Below are 14,458 nucleotides of genomic sequence, written 5' to 3' on the forward strand. Positions count from 1 at the left end.
AATGCAGCTGGAATTCAAGTCCAGAACTGATGTCCAGGATTTACCATGCAGTGAACAGCGTAAAAAATTGGTGGTAGCCTGGTGGCTAAAGTCTTTGCCTTGTACCTGCTGGGATCCCATATGGGCACCAGTTCTAATCCTGGCAACCCTGCTTCGCATCCAGTTTTCTTGTGGCCCAGGAAAGCAGTCAAAGACAGCATAAAGCCTTGGGACCCTGCACCCACATGGGAGACCTTTAACAGGTTCCTGACTTTGGATTGGCTCAGCTCCAGCTGGTGCGGCCACTGGGGAGTGAGTCAGTGGACAGATGATCTTCCTCTCTGTCTCTCCTCTTCTCTGTATATCTGACTTTCCAGTAAAAATAAAATAAATCTTTAAAAAAAAAATTGGTGGGGTAAATGAATCCTACTAGCTGCTGAGTCCTGGGTTCTGTGGGTTTCTTTCTGTGTGTGGTAGCTTATTTACTCTTTCTTTTTAAGATTTCTTTTTTTATTATTGGGAAATTCAGAGAATGAGAAACAGGAAGAGAGATCTTCCTTCTGCTGGCTCATTCCCCAAATGGCTGCATCTATTGGAGTTGTGCTGATCCAAAGCTGGAGCCAGGAGCTTCTTCTGGGTCTTCTACATGGGTGCAGGGTCCCAAGGTCCTCTGCTGCTTTCCCAGGCCCCAAGCAGAGAGCTGGATGGGAAGTGGAGCAGCTGGGACTAGAACTGGAGCTCCTGCTCCTATGGGATGCCAGCACTTGAAGGCAGATGATTAGCCAGTTGAGCCAGCATCTTATTTGCTCTTCAGAATGATCTTTGAGAATGGTGTGTCGTTAGCATCCTTTCACAGATGAGAAGATGGAGGCTTAGGGCTGTTTTTTCAGGTTCGCCCTGAGCCAACAACAAAGACCTTTTTTCAGGAATGTTCTTAATGGCAAGAGAGTGTCGGGACATCTTAGACTTTGGCATCAGAGTTCCAGCACCTGAAAGGCCTGGCTGCTGCGGCAGTCAAGCAATGGAGAGTGTGACTCTGGACAAGGGCTAGCCGGCCTCAGTGTTTTCTGAAAAATGGGGCCACCAAATCTCAGGGTCATTGAGAGAACTCAACAAGATCATCCACCAGGCATGCTCCCAACAATCTCTGCTTTCTGGCTCCTCATGGCCATTGTCAATCAGCCCACAGTCCCCAGGGAAGGGTGGGGCATCTATAAGAACAGCCTAGCATCCTGTCATTGCTGTCCCAGCATGAGTGCGCAGCAAGTTTAGGTCATCTGCCGCTGGGCTGCCCACCGGCTGTTGGAATTCTGTGCACCCTCTCTGGGCCCCAATCTGGACTACCAGAGCCAGCTGCGGGCAGGGGAGGCCAGACCAGGCTGGCCCTAGAGACCCTGCCACACCCGAAAGCTCTTCCCACCCCACTCCCCCTCACACTGACGTCCCTCCCAGCCTGACTGTAGTCTCCACATGCCAGAGCTCGGGCACACCCCACCCACCTCCTGCAGCCCCTGGCAGGGCCTCTCCCACGACACCAGTGGACAGGAGAGTGACTCAACCCCCTACGCCCCCCTCCTTGGGCTCACACACCCACAGCCTTGCTTTGGAAAAAGTTTTTTTTTTTTTTTCTTCAAGCACTCTTGTTCTGTTCTGGGCTGTTTCTCCCATGGCGTCCCTGGGCCGGGCCAGCCGTCTATCCCCTTCTGGGACAGCATCCTATCATCCCATTGGGTTGCATGGCCCTACTGTGCGTGGAGCAGGGTAGGGGAGAGGTGGGCTCCTGGAGGTCCTCGCTGGCCCCCTATTATATTGGCTCCTATTAAATCGAAACACATAGCACATCTATTACACAATAAACCACAGCTATTTCATGGATTAAATTAAGTTTTATTTGGGCAAATTACAACCTTTCCTACAGTCGTGTCTTTGTGAGGCCATTCCTTTTTAATAAAAGCAAGCAGTTCTGGGACTGGCCCTCCCGCACCGAAGCTCCATCGGGGTGGCTGGGGGATGTAGGCTGGGGCTGGCGAGGGGATAGGAGTCTGTGAGTTGTGTAAGTATGTGTTACAGTGTGTATGTGCCTATGAGTAAACAGTGTGTGTGTGTGTGTGTGTGTGTGTGCGTGTGAGTGAGTGTGATAGGAAGCCTTGGAGCCTCTCTGGGACTCTGGGAGTAGATTTGGCTTGCTCCCCCTGCTGCCTCCCCACCCTGAGGTTGCCAGGGAAGTCTGCAGAGAACTTCTCATTAAAGAAGAAAGCAGCAGCAGCAGCAGCAGCAGCAGCAGCAGGGAAGGCATTTCCCGGAATCCGGGAGGAAGCATGAGTCACCGGGTCTGCTAAGTGAGCCCTGGTGGCCACTGCGACACCCCAGGCCCAGGAGACCCTCAGTGGGGCCAGCTATCAGGGCCACGCCGCCAGGCCGGCTCGTGTAGACACGCCCGCTGCCCAGGCTGACACAGCCTCCAGGAATGCAAACAAAGCAGGGTGGAGGGGGCCTTCGAAGGGCCAGGGCGCTGGGCCAGGCAGGAGGCAGCAGGCATGCAGGGGAGGCCTGGGGAGGGGCCTAGGCGTTAGTTAAACCCCTCTCCAGTATCTTCAGAGCCCAGATCTTGGGTAAAGCTCCTATCTCCCCATGTGAACTGGCCCCAGCTTAGACCTTCAAGCTCCTCAGCAGCAACATCTGGAACCTTGTCACCCCTTTTCTCCCCCGACTCCCAGTCTAGTCCTACTAAATCAGAAACCCATGGTCACCGGGCAGGCAGAGCAGGGAGGGAACACGGAAAGCTATGTTTGAACAAATCCTGCAGGTAACTCAGGTGCACATTTAGGACTGCTGTACCCTGTGGTCCCCAAGTCCTATTTGAACCCTCATCTGTGGTCAGGCATCACAGTCAGGGCTAAGGCTTTGGAACGAGTGCCTACTACATGTGGGACACCGAGCTGATGGAATTACAAGCACAGACTGTTCGCATCCTCAAGTCAGCCCTGGGAACTCAGGTTCTGTGATCATGTTTTCATTTTACAGGTGAGCCAAGTGCTGCTCCCAGCCATCTGGGACCTTGGAAGGGGGTGGGAGACACTCACAGATCACAGTTCTAGCCCAAAGATGGATGTATGTGGATTTGTGCAGAAACTTCCTTCAAATAACCCTGAGATGTCCTGTGTACCTAGAAGGTGGCTGCAAGGGAGGGATATGGACAACTCTCATTCCAAAACTGGGGGACATGGCAGGAACCAAGCCAGTGCAGTGAGCGGAACAAAGAGAAGGAGTGGGAGGAGGCGGGGTGGGGGGAAAGGGAGGCCAGAGAGATAAAGGGTCCTGTCCAGCCTTGTCTCTCCAAATCAGGTTCTCAAACCTACAGTATTGATAGTATTTGACAGTCTGTTAGAACAGAATCTTGAGTTCTACACGAGACTACTGAATTGAAATCTGTAGGTTGATGATTTCCCAAGGAATCTTGTACACTTTCAGGTTCAAGCTGTACAGAGTGTGGGTACATGGGTGGGTCCCGCAGCCCATTTCTGCTGCATGGTAACTGATGTCAAACCTATAACAGGCTTGACTCCGCTGCCCTGGGGTTCTGTGTCATTAGCATGAGGCAGGCACTGGAACGTGCGTCGGGGTGCCGGGGAGAACCCGTGGCCCTGTACCGTCACAGCTGCACACAGGCTGCTTAGAATGGTGCTTGTGACAGGTCTGTATTAACATGAGCTGACTGCTGTCAAATTTTCTTACTCCTCCTGTTCCGAGGGTCCTGGTGTTAGGCGGTGAGATGCAGGAAGGTGCCTCTGACTAGCAGGAAGGCTGGGAGGGCTGCTGGATTGGAGACGATGCCTGCAGGATGGCGCTCCAGTTGGGGACATGCTTCAACCAGTAGAGTCAGTAATGTGGACACGGAGAGCGTCTGAGGATGAAGAACCGACAGGATACCAGGGATGGTAGAAGCCTGTGAAGTCTCTCTATTGCCCCTTCACCTCTCCTTATATACTCTTCCCCCGCCCCCCATCCTCATTTAGCAGGATATTGGATACAGATGAGTCCAATTAGTCTAGGTGTTTTTAGCTACAAGTCCAGTTCCTGTTCCTGCCCATTCCAAGAGTGCTAATCAGTTCCTTAGCCCACAAAAGAGACAGAAGGAAGATATATTTGATACCCATGCTACAGCCAGACCCAGTGTCAGGCATGTCTTTCTTTCCATGGTTGTCCCAGGAAAGCACTGTTATTTTCTGAGATTACAGATAAGGATTGAGGTCCTGGACATGCATGGTCCAGTAAGTTAAGGTCCCACAGTTAGTGAATGGTAGAGTTGGGAGTTGGTACCCAGTGGCAGGTGCCTGGCCCGCAGGACCTTAGCTCTTGCTTGCTTCAAGTTCTCGCACTACAACCCAACCTAGTCCTTTCAGGGGGAACCAGAGATCATGGCTGACAAAGAAGGAGAGAAGCTAAGGGGTCCTGGGAGATGGTTTGGGGCCCCTGCGCCGAGGGTTTCAGTTCCCTGGGGAGAGTCTCCTTGGCAGACAGCACAGCTGCACAGACCACAGGGCTGGCTGCTATCTGTACAGTCTGCTCATTTCTGTGTCCGTGAGTGGGAGCAGCCTCTTGTTGCTGTTCAAACCCGGCAAAGGGGGTTTCTGACAGACAGAGTTTAGACTCTGTCACTCCTTCCCTCAGAATAAGAGCAAAGTGTTGGACAAACGCGAGTCAATGGCTTGCCTCTTAGCCACCAGAGAATCAACACCTAGGACCAACTGCCACTCCAAAGTCTGGGGGTGGAGGGGGTTTGGTTGAATTTAGACAGGCACAGCCGAGAGCAGCTCACGTGGGGCAGAAACTTCTGGAAGCAGGGACAGGGACCTAAGGATCTTCCTGATAAACCTCTGGAAGCTGAGTGTGGACTTGCTTGAAAGTTAAACACTTGTAGCTGTAACTGTAGTTCTCCCTCAATAGTTACGTAGGTTTTTAACAGTGGGGAGTAACTGCAAGAGCTACAAGATAGACACACTCTTTTGAAGAAGGAGTTCTTAGGGACACCTGAGGATAAGCATGGAGAAAACAACAGTAAAACAACAAAGAAGTTACAGGAATCTAAAACCTCTGTCACCTCAAGCTACAGCAAACCTTGAGATAGAGTCCTGTTGCCAGCAAGATGAACATAAACTTTCATACTTAAAGCCCAATTACTTTGATTCACACAACCCAGTCTATTTTTCTGGGCTTTCAACACTAATGTAAAAGCATACTGAAAGTCAAGAAAAACTAAACAAAACAAACACAGTCTAAACTGATAAAGCAAGCATCAGACCCAGACTAAGACATCACAAAGACTTTGGAATTAAACAGAGATGGGATTCAAAATCATTACATGGTTAATAGTTTAAGGGCTGTAACAGGAGAAGCAGATAATATGCAAGAACGTAATATAAGCATAAGGGACAAAAGCATACCCATACATGATGAAAACTTAAAACTAGAACACAAGAGAATTTTCTCATTTTCCTTGACCAACAAAATAAAAAAAAAATCCACAAAACTTTGTGTTAATGAAATTGAGTGGAACACAATCTTACCTTCACACTTGAAAGAATTCAGATGTGAGACAAGAGTGGCAGTTAATAGCACTGCAACGTTTAATGGGATGCACACCTCTCCAGGCAGAATCTGAGAGTGCCTCTCACTCAGACTGGGCAGAGCCACGTTCTAATGGAGAGACTACACCCGGCAGGCCAGGCAGCCCAGAACAGAGCTGAGCGTGTGGTCTGCATTCTGACTGGGTCTGTCAGGGAGGAGGTTCCCTTCTTCCCACCACTTCTCCTTCCCCTCTCTCTCCTTTCCTGGAGAAAGGCTTACCTGAGCATGCAAGGTGTAAAATCTCTCCCAGGGTTGTACTGCTCAGTACCATCAGACTCAGGGGGCAGAGATTTGCTTGGCACTGGGGTGGAGAGGTTTGCTCTAGGGTGCTCCCTCGAGAGAAGGCTGTGATGGTTTTATGGCCCAGGGTTGCCAGCCTTGGGTAGCCCATTGGATGTTGGCCAGAGAAACAGTTTTGCGGGGAGCTTCCCTGGGAAGGGGAGGCTGGGACCTCCTGGGAAGGGATCACGGTCTGGCCAGGACTCTGCACTGGAAAATTCTGGGCAGGTTTCAAGGTGTGTTGCTGCTGAGGCTGCTAAAGGTGCTCAGTTCTCCTCTGGTCCCTCTTCCACACACACAGGCTCATTCGCCACTTAACTCTTAAACCCAACTATGCACTGAAGAGTGAGAAACTAGACATGTATCCCAGCCTAGATCAGAAAGAAGGCAGGGATGTCCCCTCCCAGCATGCTATGCACCCTTGTACCGAATGTCCCAGTTACTGAAATAAAAGGTAGACAGATTGGGAAGGACGAAGCAAAACTAGGTTGTTCACAGATCACATGGGAAGAGCTTAAAGAACTGAAAACAGAAATCAAAAACGAAAACCTCTTGGAACTAACAAGTGATGATGGTGAGAGTGCAGAGGCTAAAGCCAATAACCAGAAATCAGATGCTGCAACAGGCATTTGCCAAGGCTGTTAGGACGCTCTGACGGGACACCTACTTCTCATATCAGACTCCTGGGGGCTAAGGACTAGCTCCCTTCTGGATCCAGCGTCTTGCTAATACCTATCCCAGGAGGCGGCAGCAGGTGAGGGCTCAAGCAGTTAACTTCCTGCCAACCACATAGAAGATCCAGATTGAATTCTGCTGGGCCACGCCAAGCCTTGACTGTTGAACGCATTTAAGGAGGGCCCAGCGAATAGATTAGCTGGTCTCTCCATCTCTCTGCCTTCCAAATAAAATATTTTTTTTTTTAATTTAAGGATTTCTTTATTTTTATTGGAAAGTCAGATTTACAGAGAGAAGGACAGAGAGAAAGATCTTCCCTCTGCTGATTCATTCCCCAAGTGGCTGCAAAGGCCAGAGCTGAGCTGAGCTGAAGCCAGGAGCTTCTTCTGGGTTTCCCACTTGGGTGCAGGATGCAAAGGTTCTGGGCTGTCCTGGACTGCTTTCCCAGGCCACAAGCAGGGAGCTGGATGGGAAGTAGAGCAACTGAGACATGAAATGGCTCCCATAGGGGATCTCGGTGCTTGCAAGATGAAAATTTAGCCATTGAGCCATTGTGCTGGGCCAGGCTGGAGTTGGCCAAGTTCCTACAGGACATTGTGGAGGAGATAGCCCAAAAGAGCAAGGCAACCCAGGCCGGCACTGCCAAAGACTTCTCCGTGTTTTTCCAGAAGATCCGAGTGACCAGGAAAGGCCCCAGCAACGAGGAAATTATGTGTTTTTCCAAGTTGTTTGAAGATGAGCTGACTCTGGGTAACCTCACACGGCCGCAGCTGGTGGCACTGTATAAGCTACTGGAACTCCAGACCATCGGGATCAATAACTTCCTGCACTTTCAGCTATCCGTGAAGCTGAGATCATAAAAGCTGATGACAAGCTGATTGCTGAGGAAGGAATGGAAAGCCTCAACATCAAGGAACTGCAGTCTGCGTGTAGGGAGCGAGGCATGCTAGCCCTTGGTCTCACAAAAGACCACTTATGAGACCAGCTGAAGCAGTGGCTGGACCTGCACCCGCATCAGGAGATCCCCACATCACTGCCATGTACCTTCCACAGATCACCTCGCCTGCTGACCAGCCCAAATCCACACTGCAGACCCTTCCCGAGATTGTTGTAAAGGGTGCCCAAGTGAAGGTGGCCAAGGTTGAGGGTGAGCAGATGGACAATGAGGTGAAGCTGGAGACCACCCTGCAGGAGGATGTGGCCATCCAGCAGGAGCACCGGGAGAAGGTATTGCAGAAGCTCTCCCACGTGGAAAAGAAAGGAGTAGAAGTCATCCCTGAGAGGCCAGTGGCCAGCTGACAGCCAGCAGTACCTGATGTGATCCTGCCATTGGTGACACTGCAAGATCCTGTCCCTGCTTCTGAAGTCTTCAAGGAAGAGGCAATAACTAAGGAAGAGATTTGCATCCTCAGCAACGTGTGTTCTAAACTGAAGAACCAGAATAAGTCCCTAACCAAGGAGAAGGAGGAGCTGGAGCTGCTGAAGGAGAATGTCCAGGACTACAGTGAGGATTTGCAAGAGATCAAGAAGAAACTCTCAAAGGATGGTGGAGAAAAGCATGTGGGTGAATTGAAAGCCAGTGTGAGACTGACGAAGAGGGTGCAGCAGATGATCAACCACGTGGACAACCTGACCTCCCAGCTGGAGGCTGATCAGAGGGCCGGCAAGCTGGGCCCAGCACAGGACGCACTTGTAGAGCAGAACATCATCAGTATCAATGAACTCATCAATGCCCTGAAGCAAATCAAGCACATTTCTGAAAAGAAGCTGATCAGCTTAGCCTCCACACTAGATAAAAATAAAGATCGCAAGGTCAATATCGACAGTCTTACTAAGGCGATTGAGTCAGTTGACAAAGAAGACATTCACATCCCCACCAGTCTGGTGGCCAACATTGTGGACATATGGGAGGAGAAAAAGGCTAAGAAAGAGTTGGCCTAAGTGAAGAGAGAAGACTGGCCTTGGCTTCCAGGCATGTGTATCTGGCTTCTCCTGCTGTCCTGGTTGCTGTGGTAATGTCTGGGATAGTGATTGCTGTCAATGATTTTTAGTTGCAAATTTAATATTTTCTCCAGTATAAATCAGATACTTAAAAAAAAAAGATATTTCATGTTCATGCATAGGAAAATTCAACATTGTTGCAGTGTAGGTTCTTTCCAAATTATCTAACAACCCAAGTTAGAATCTTTGCAACTTATTTTGAGAATCTTGACAGAATTCCCAAGATACTTACTAAAAAGGAAATAAGGACTAACACTGACTTGAAAACTTACTATAAACATAGAGCAAACGTTATAAAATCAAGACAGTGTGGTATTTGTGAAAGAATAGCTAAACAGATCAGTGGAACAATATAGAAGGCCCAGAAATAGACCCACCTAAACGTAGTGCACTGGTCATTGACAAAGGAGTAAAGCCAATGAGAAGATAGCCTGTTCAACAAGTAATGCTGGACCCCTTGGAAGCCTGCATGCAAAAAAAAAAAAAAAAAAAAAAAAGAAAAAAGAAAAAGAAAAATCATCTAGTTAGATTGTTACACTTTTCATAGGAAAAATCATAGACCCTCAGATATAAAACAGGAAGCTATAAAATTTCCAGAAGATAATTTGGGAAAAACATCTAGGTAACTGTGGGCTTGGCAATGAGACTTTAGATACAGCACCAAAAAATATGACCCACAAAAGAAAGAAATGGGCTCATTGGATTCCACTGACATTAAAAAGTTCTGCTCTGAAAAAGACATTGTTCAGAGCATCTTTGGACAGAAAATGAAACAACAGGCCACAGACGGGGGGGAAGTGTTTTCGAAATATACCTGATAAAGATCATGCACCTAAAGCATACAAAGAACTCTTTCAAAAAAAAAAACAAACCAAATCTAGAAATGGCAAAAGATCCGAACAGACACTTCATCAAAGAAAACATACACATGGCAAACATGCACATGAAAAATTTGCTCGATGTAATTTGTCAGCAAGGAATTGCTAATTAAAACAAGATTAACACTACACACCTATTAAAATGGCCAAAATCCAAACAGTGGCAACACCAGATGCTTAGTGAGGATGTGGAAGAACAGCCTCTTTCTTGCTGGTGATGGAGTGGTGTGGCCCTATTGAAAAACAATGTTTCTTATAACAAGGCTGAATTATATTCTTACCACACAATCCTGCACTCCTGCTTCTAGGAATGAACCACAGTTGGGTTGAAGACTGCAAAAAGAAACAAACTTTCAAACCAGGAAAGAGCTGTGTGGTGCCAGCTGTATTATTTTCTGGAACAGGGGACGCTGTAGAGGAGGAGGAAGATCAATGGTTATGAGGCTCACGGGTAGGGGGTAGGCAGTAGGGAAGTAGAAATGACTTGGTGAACTTGAGGGCAATTTTAGGCCCCCCAAACGGTAGTGCATAGCGCTTTAACATAAGACACATGGTACGACATGTTTGTTAAAGCCCATAACACTCAACCCCACAAAGAATGAACCCTACTGTACATGATAATTTTTAGTAATATGTATCAATTTGTTATGTCAACATTGGTTTATTAAATGTAACAGATGCACTATGCTAATGCAAGATGTTAATACAGGGGAACCGGATGGGGTAGCATGAAGCTTCTAAAACTGTTCTTAAATAAAAGCAATTTATATATATATATAAAGGACCATTCTTCAGGGCCCCACATCTTTAATACCCAGAAGCTGCAACTGGCATCTGGGCAACATCTGGGGTGGGGGGACAGGCATCTGGGATCTGTTTCCCCCAAAACCAAGTCATTGTTCAGGGCACAGAGCCCTGGGGGAGCAGAGATGCGGATTTGGCTGCATCATGCTCCTGCTGTGTGTGACTGAGTCAGTCATCTCACCTCACTGAGCCTCAGGTTCCACATCTGTAGAGAGAGGACAATAATAGTGGTTATAGAATGGGTGGAATGGTCACAAAGAAGAAATGTGACATTCCAGGGGAAGCTCTTTTTACACACTCCCTGGCTCCAGGTAAGGCCTCAAACTCTCCTGGTCGTGCGAAGATTGAACACACAGCCCCTGCTATGCACTGCCCCCTGCTGGTCACTGGAGGGCTGGAACACCTGTTCCTTCCAGGGTTTTCTGAACATTAGACTCAACAATTTCTAACTGTATAGGGCATAAACCATGGGCTCCCTGGATGAGGAAGGCAACCGGAGATGGGTTTGGAACTGGGGTATAATGCTGAGCAGAATTTCTGAGATGCGCATAGGACCCAGAGATGGGTCACGCTCTGACTGAGCACATGTGGCCTGAGCAAGGCTTGGAGGGTGAGTTAAGCATGGTGTGTCCTGGGAATGGTGAGCAGTGTGAACCAGGACAGGCATGGTGTGGTATAGGTCTCTTAGCCCAGACATGTTTTGGGGATAAGTGCACAGGATCAGGGAAGAAGGAAGAGACTTCCAAAATATCACCATATGAGGTTTGTTTTCTTCTTGAGATGTGGTTTGGACTTAAAGAAGCAGAGTTTTGACAAAGAAAGAGGGTGAATTCAATGGTGGTGGTGATAGCTAATATATGTACTAAGCATGATTCTAGAGACTTCGAGAAATTACAGTATTTGATCCACAAGATAACTGGGTAAGCGATGCATTATTGTTCCCATTTTACAATTGTTAGTTGGGGACCAAGGCAGAGGGGAGCTGAGAAAGTCCCTGTTACAGTCAGTTTTAGCAGATTGCTCACCGCCTCTCTCACTTCCATCGCTGGCACAGCAGCCACAGCAGCCATGTTTGTTCCCTTGTTCCCTTAGCCTACTGAACCTTCAGATGAAGCCAGCCCCAAGGGCAGACCTGGAATGGGCCTCAGGCCATCGTGACAGCATCACTCTCCTTGCACTCTCCCTGAACTTGGGTGCCTTTCTGGCCTGATCGAGGTAGAGAGAAGTTGGAAGAATCCTGGGAGAAGTATATTGCTTGAAAAAGGGAGAGAAGGCGGTGAGTCCCGGGAACATGGCGGCCTCTCCTCCACCTCTGGGGGTTGCGGTATCTGCAGGTACTGTCAGAACGGTGGCAGCCACTGTCAGTCCGTGAGGATGGATATCTTGAGAGGGCCTGCCACACCGATGGCCGAGAAGCAGGGACAAAGAGGGCCCTCAGAGTCATGATTTAATCCACCAACCCAGTGAGATCTTGTTATTTATAAGTCAGTTCCCTGGGCGTGGGGGCAATGGGTCCCATGCAGGTGAAAGCATTCTTACTTGAATGTAGATAAACCCTCAGACTTCTCCATGTGTCATTCAAGGCTTACACCCCACAGCTGCCTTTTTTTTTTTTTAAGATTTATTTATTTTAATTGGAAAGGCAGATATACAGAGAGAAGAGACAGAGAGGAAGATCTTCCGTCCGATGGTTCTCTCCCCAAGTGAGCACGACGGCTGCTGAGCCAGTCATAAGCCAGGAACTTCTTCCAGGTCTCCCACACAGGTGCAGGGTCCCAAGGCTTTGGGCCGTCCTTGACTGCTTTCCCAAGCAGGGAGCTGGATGGGAAGTGGGGCTGCCGGGATTAGAACCGGCGCCCATATGGGATCCTGGTGCATTCAAAGCGAGGACTTTAACTGCGCCGCCCTCCCCCCCCTTTTTTTAAGGTTTTAGTTTGAAAGAATGACTGCAGGCAGGGCAGAGACAGAGATCCTCCATTGACTGGTTCACTCACCAAATGTTCCCAACAGATCAGGAGCCCAGAACTCCATCCGGGTCTCCCATGCAGTTAGCATCTTCCAGGTGCATTAGCAGGAAATGAGACGGAGAGCAGCTAGGACTGGACTGGGTACTGAGGTACATGGGATTTTGGTGTCGTGAGCATGAGTGGCAGCTTTTTCACTCCCAGGATCGTTAGCACCCTCCTACGGGCCCACCATCTCCCCTACCATCAAGGTTTTTGGACTGGGCATGAGGTCTCTTAGCAGTCACTTCTGTGTACTTTCTGCTCAGTCTAAGGCCTAGCCCGGAGCGCATACTCTCTTGAGTAGCTGTGGAATGAATAAGGCACACCAGAGCCACAGGAGTCCCCTGGGGCTCGCAAAGGGAACTGGGGAGAGGCGGTGTCCAGGACAACAGCAATGCTACCAGCCATCCCGGATAGCCCTTGGGCGGACCAGGCACATGCCACATGTTATCACGTGTGTTAACCTCACTTTGTAGATGAGGAGAGCATGGCACAGAGGCACGATTAATCTCCCCAGAGCTGGGCTGAAGTAGATCTGCATCTAAGTAAAAAAAAAAAAAAAAAGAAAAAGAAAAAGCACCAAACTGCATGTGTGTGTGTGTGTGTGTGAGAGAGACTGCAGTAGAATACTGGCAATTTCCCCAATTTTCTTGGTATTTGTAAATTTTGCTTCAAAATCACCCTGAGGGAAGATGAAAAAATATCTAGCCAAGTGATTGGAGACTGTGCTGCTGGGCCGCGTGCCCCGAGCACTGCCTTTCTTACAAGAGCTTGTAGGGCAGTGAGGAGCGCCCAGAATTCTGAGCTCCCAGGATACAATCTCAGCAGACCCACGTCCCTGAGTCCTGGGCTCCTTATTCTCTCGTCTGTGCTCATGTGAATTTGGGCAAGTTTTCATTTCTTTCCTCCTTCTCCCCTCTCTCTAACTCTCTCCCTTTGATACCCTCCTCTCCTCTTTTTGGCTCAAAATGAGGATAATAAATGTGCATTCCTGAAATTTTTTCAGGGACTGGCACGATGGCTCCATTGCCTAATCCTCTGCCCCCAAGCACCAGTTCATGTCCCGGCTGCTCCACTTCCCATCCAGCTCCCTGCCTGTGGCCTGGGAAAGCAGTCGAGGACGGCCCAAAGCCTTGGGGCCCTGCACCCGTGTGGGAGACCTGGAAGAAGCTCCTGGCTTCAGATGAACTCAGCTCTGTCTGTTGCGGCCATTTGGGAAGTGAACCAGCCAATGGAAGATCTCTCTGCCTCTTCTCTGTAAATCTGTTTTTCCGATAAAAATAAATCTTTAGAGTTTTTTTTTTTTTTCAACACTGATTAAGTATTTTTGCACTCACAGAGGTTAAATCATTAGGTTGTTGGTATGTGGATGGGGAAGGGGAGGATTCACTTCTCCCCACCCCCACATACCAACGCTTTTATTCTTATTTATGTGAAATGGGGTGCTGTGCTGAAGCCTTATCAGGGATCATGCAATAACCTACCAGTGATCAGATGGTCAGATCCCATTGGCTGTGCTCTCTGCTGCCTCCCTGCTGGACCCAGTTGGAGCCCAGGGCAAAGGCCTAGAGGCAACTGGAGGAAGACCACCAGAGCTCTGAGGGGCAGGCTGTGGGCCATGGGGCAACAGAAACTAGCAACAGAAAAGGGCTAGTTTCAAGGGAAGACCTGGCTTGGCTGGAAGTTCAGGAGGTGTGTGAGGATGGGCCTGGGCTAGGGGACACTGTCACTGGTCACTAAGTATGGTTTTTGAGAAAGTTTCATTCTGTCCTTGGGTGGGGAAGCCGGTGCTGTCTGCGAGTCCTTTCTTCTCCTTGCAGCATCGGCGTGTTACTCTTGCGCCTCGTCTCACAGACATTCAAACCGCTCGGGCCAGTTTGTCTCCTCCTTGCCGCCCTCCAGCAGTGTCTGTGCCTCTCCCCCAAGGGATGGCCTGCCCTGGCGTTTCCAGGTTTCAAGCCCCACTTGAACCACTTGAACTGGGCCAAGGAAAAGTTTCTCTCCGTTGGGATCCAAAGCCCTGGGCACCTCCTACTCTCTCCATGAAACTGCCAGCCTGCTGCTCCCCTGTGTGTGAGCAAAGACCCTCCGTCAGCTTTTCTGCACTCTGAAGGCACCAACTGTGACAGCTGGAGGAAGGCTGGCTGCGGCCTGAGAGGCCCTTTGGGGGTCCCTCCTCTGGTTGACAGGGTTCGAGGCAGTGGCAGC

The 14,458-nt window shown here is 49.2% G+C and overlaps 1 pseudogene; it reads left to right on the plus strand.

Moving 5' to 3' along the window:
* The first annotated feature begins 4,242 nt into the window (after positions 1 to 4,242).
* Positions 4,243 to 8,502, plus strand: LOC121148415 (annotated as a pseudogene).
* Positions 8,503 to 14,458: the final 5,956 nt, after the last annotated feature.

The sequence above is a fragment of the Ochotona curzoniae genome, unplaced genomic scaffold, assembly GCF_017591425.1.
Source record: "Ochotona curzoniae isolate NIBS_2020 unplaced genomic scaffold, NIBS_Ocur_1.0 scaffold_4701, whole genome shotgun sequence".
In the NCBI taxonomy this organism is placed as follows: domain Eukaryota; kingdom Metazoa; phylum Chordata; class Mammalia; order Lagomorpha; family Ochotonidae; genus Ochotona; species Ochotona curzoniae.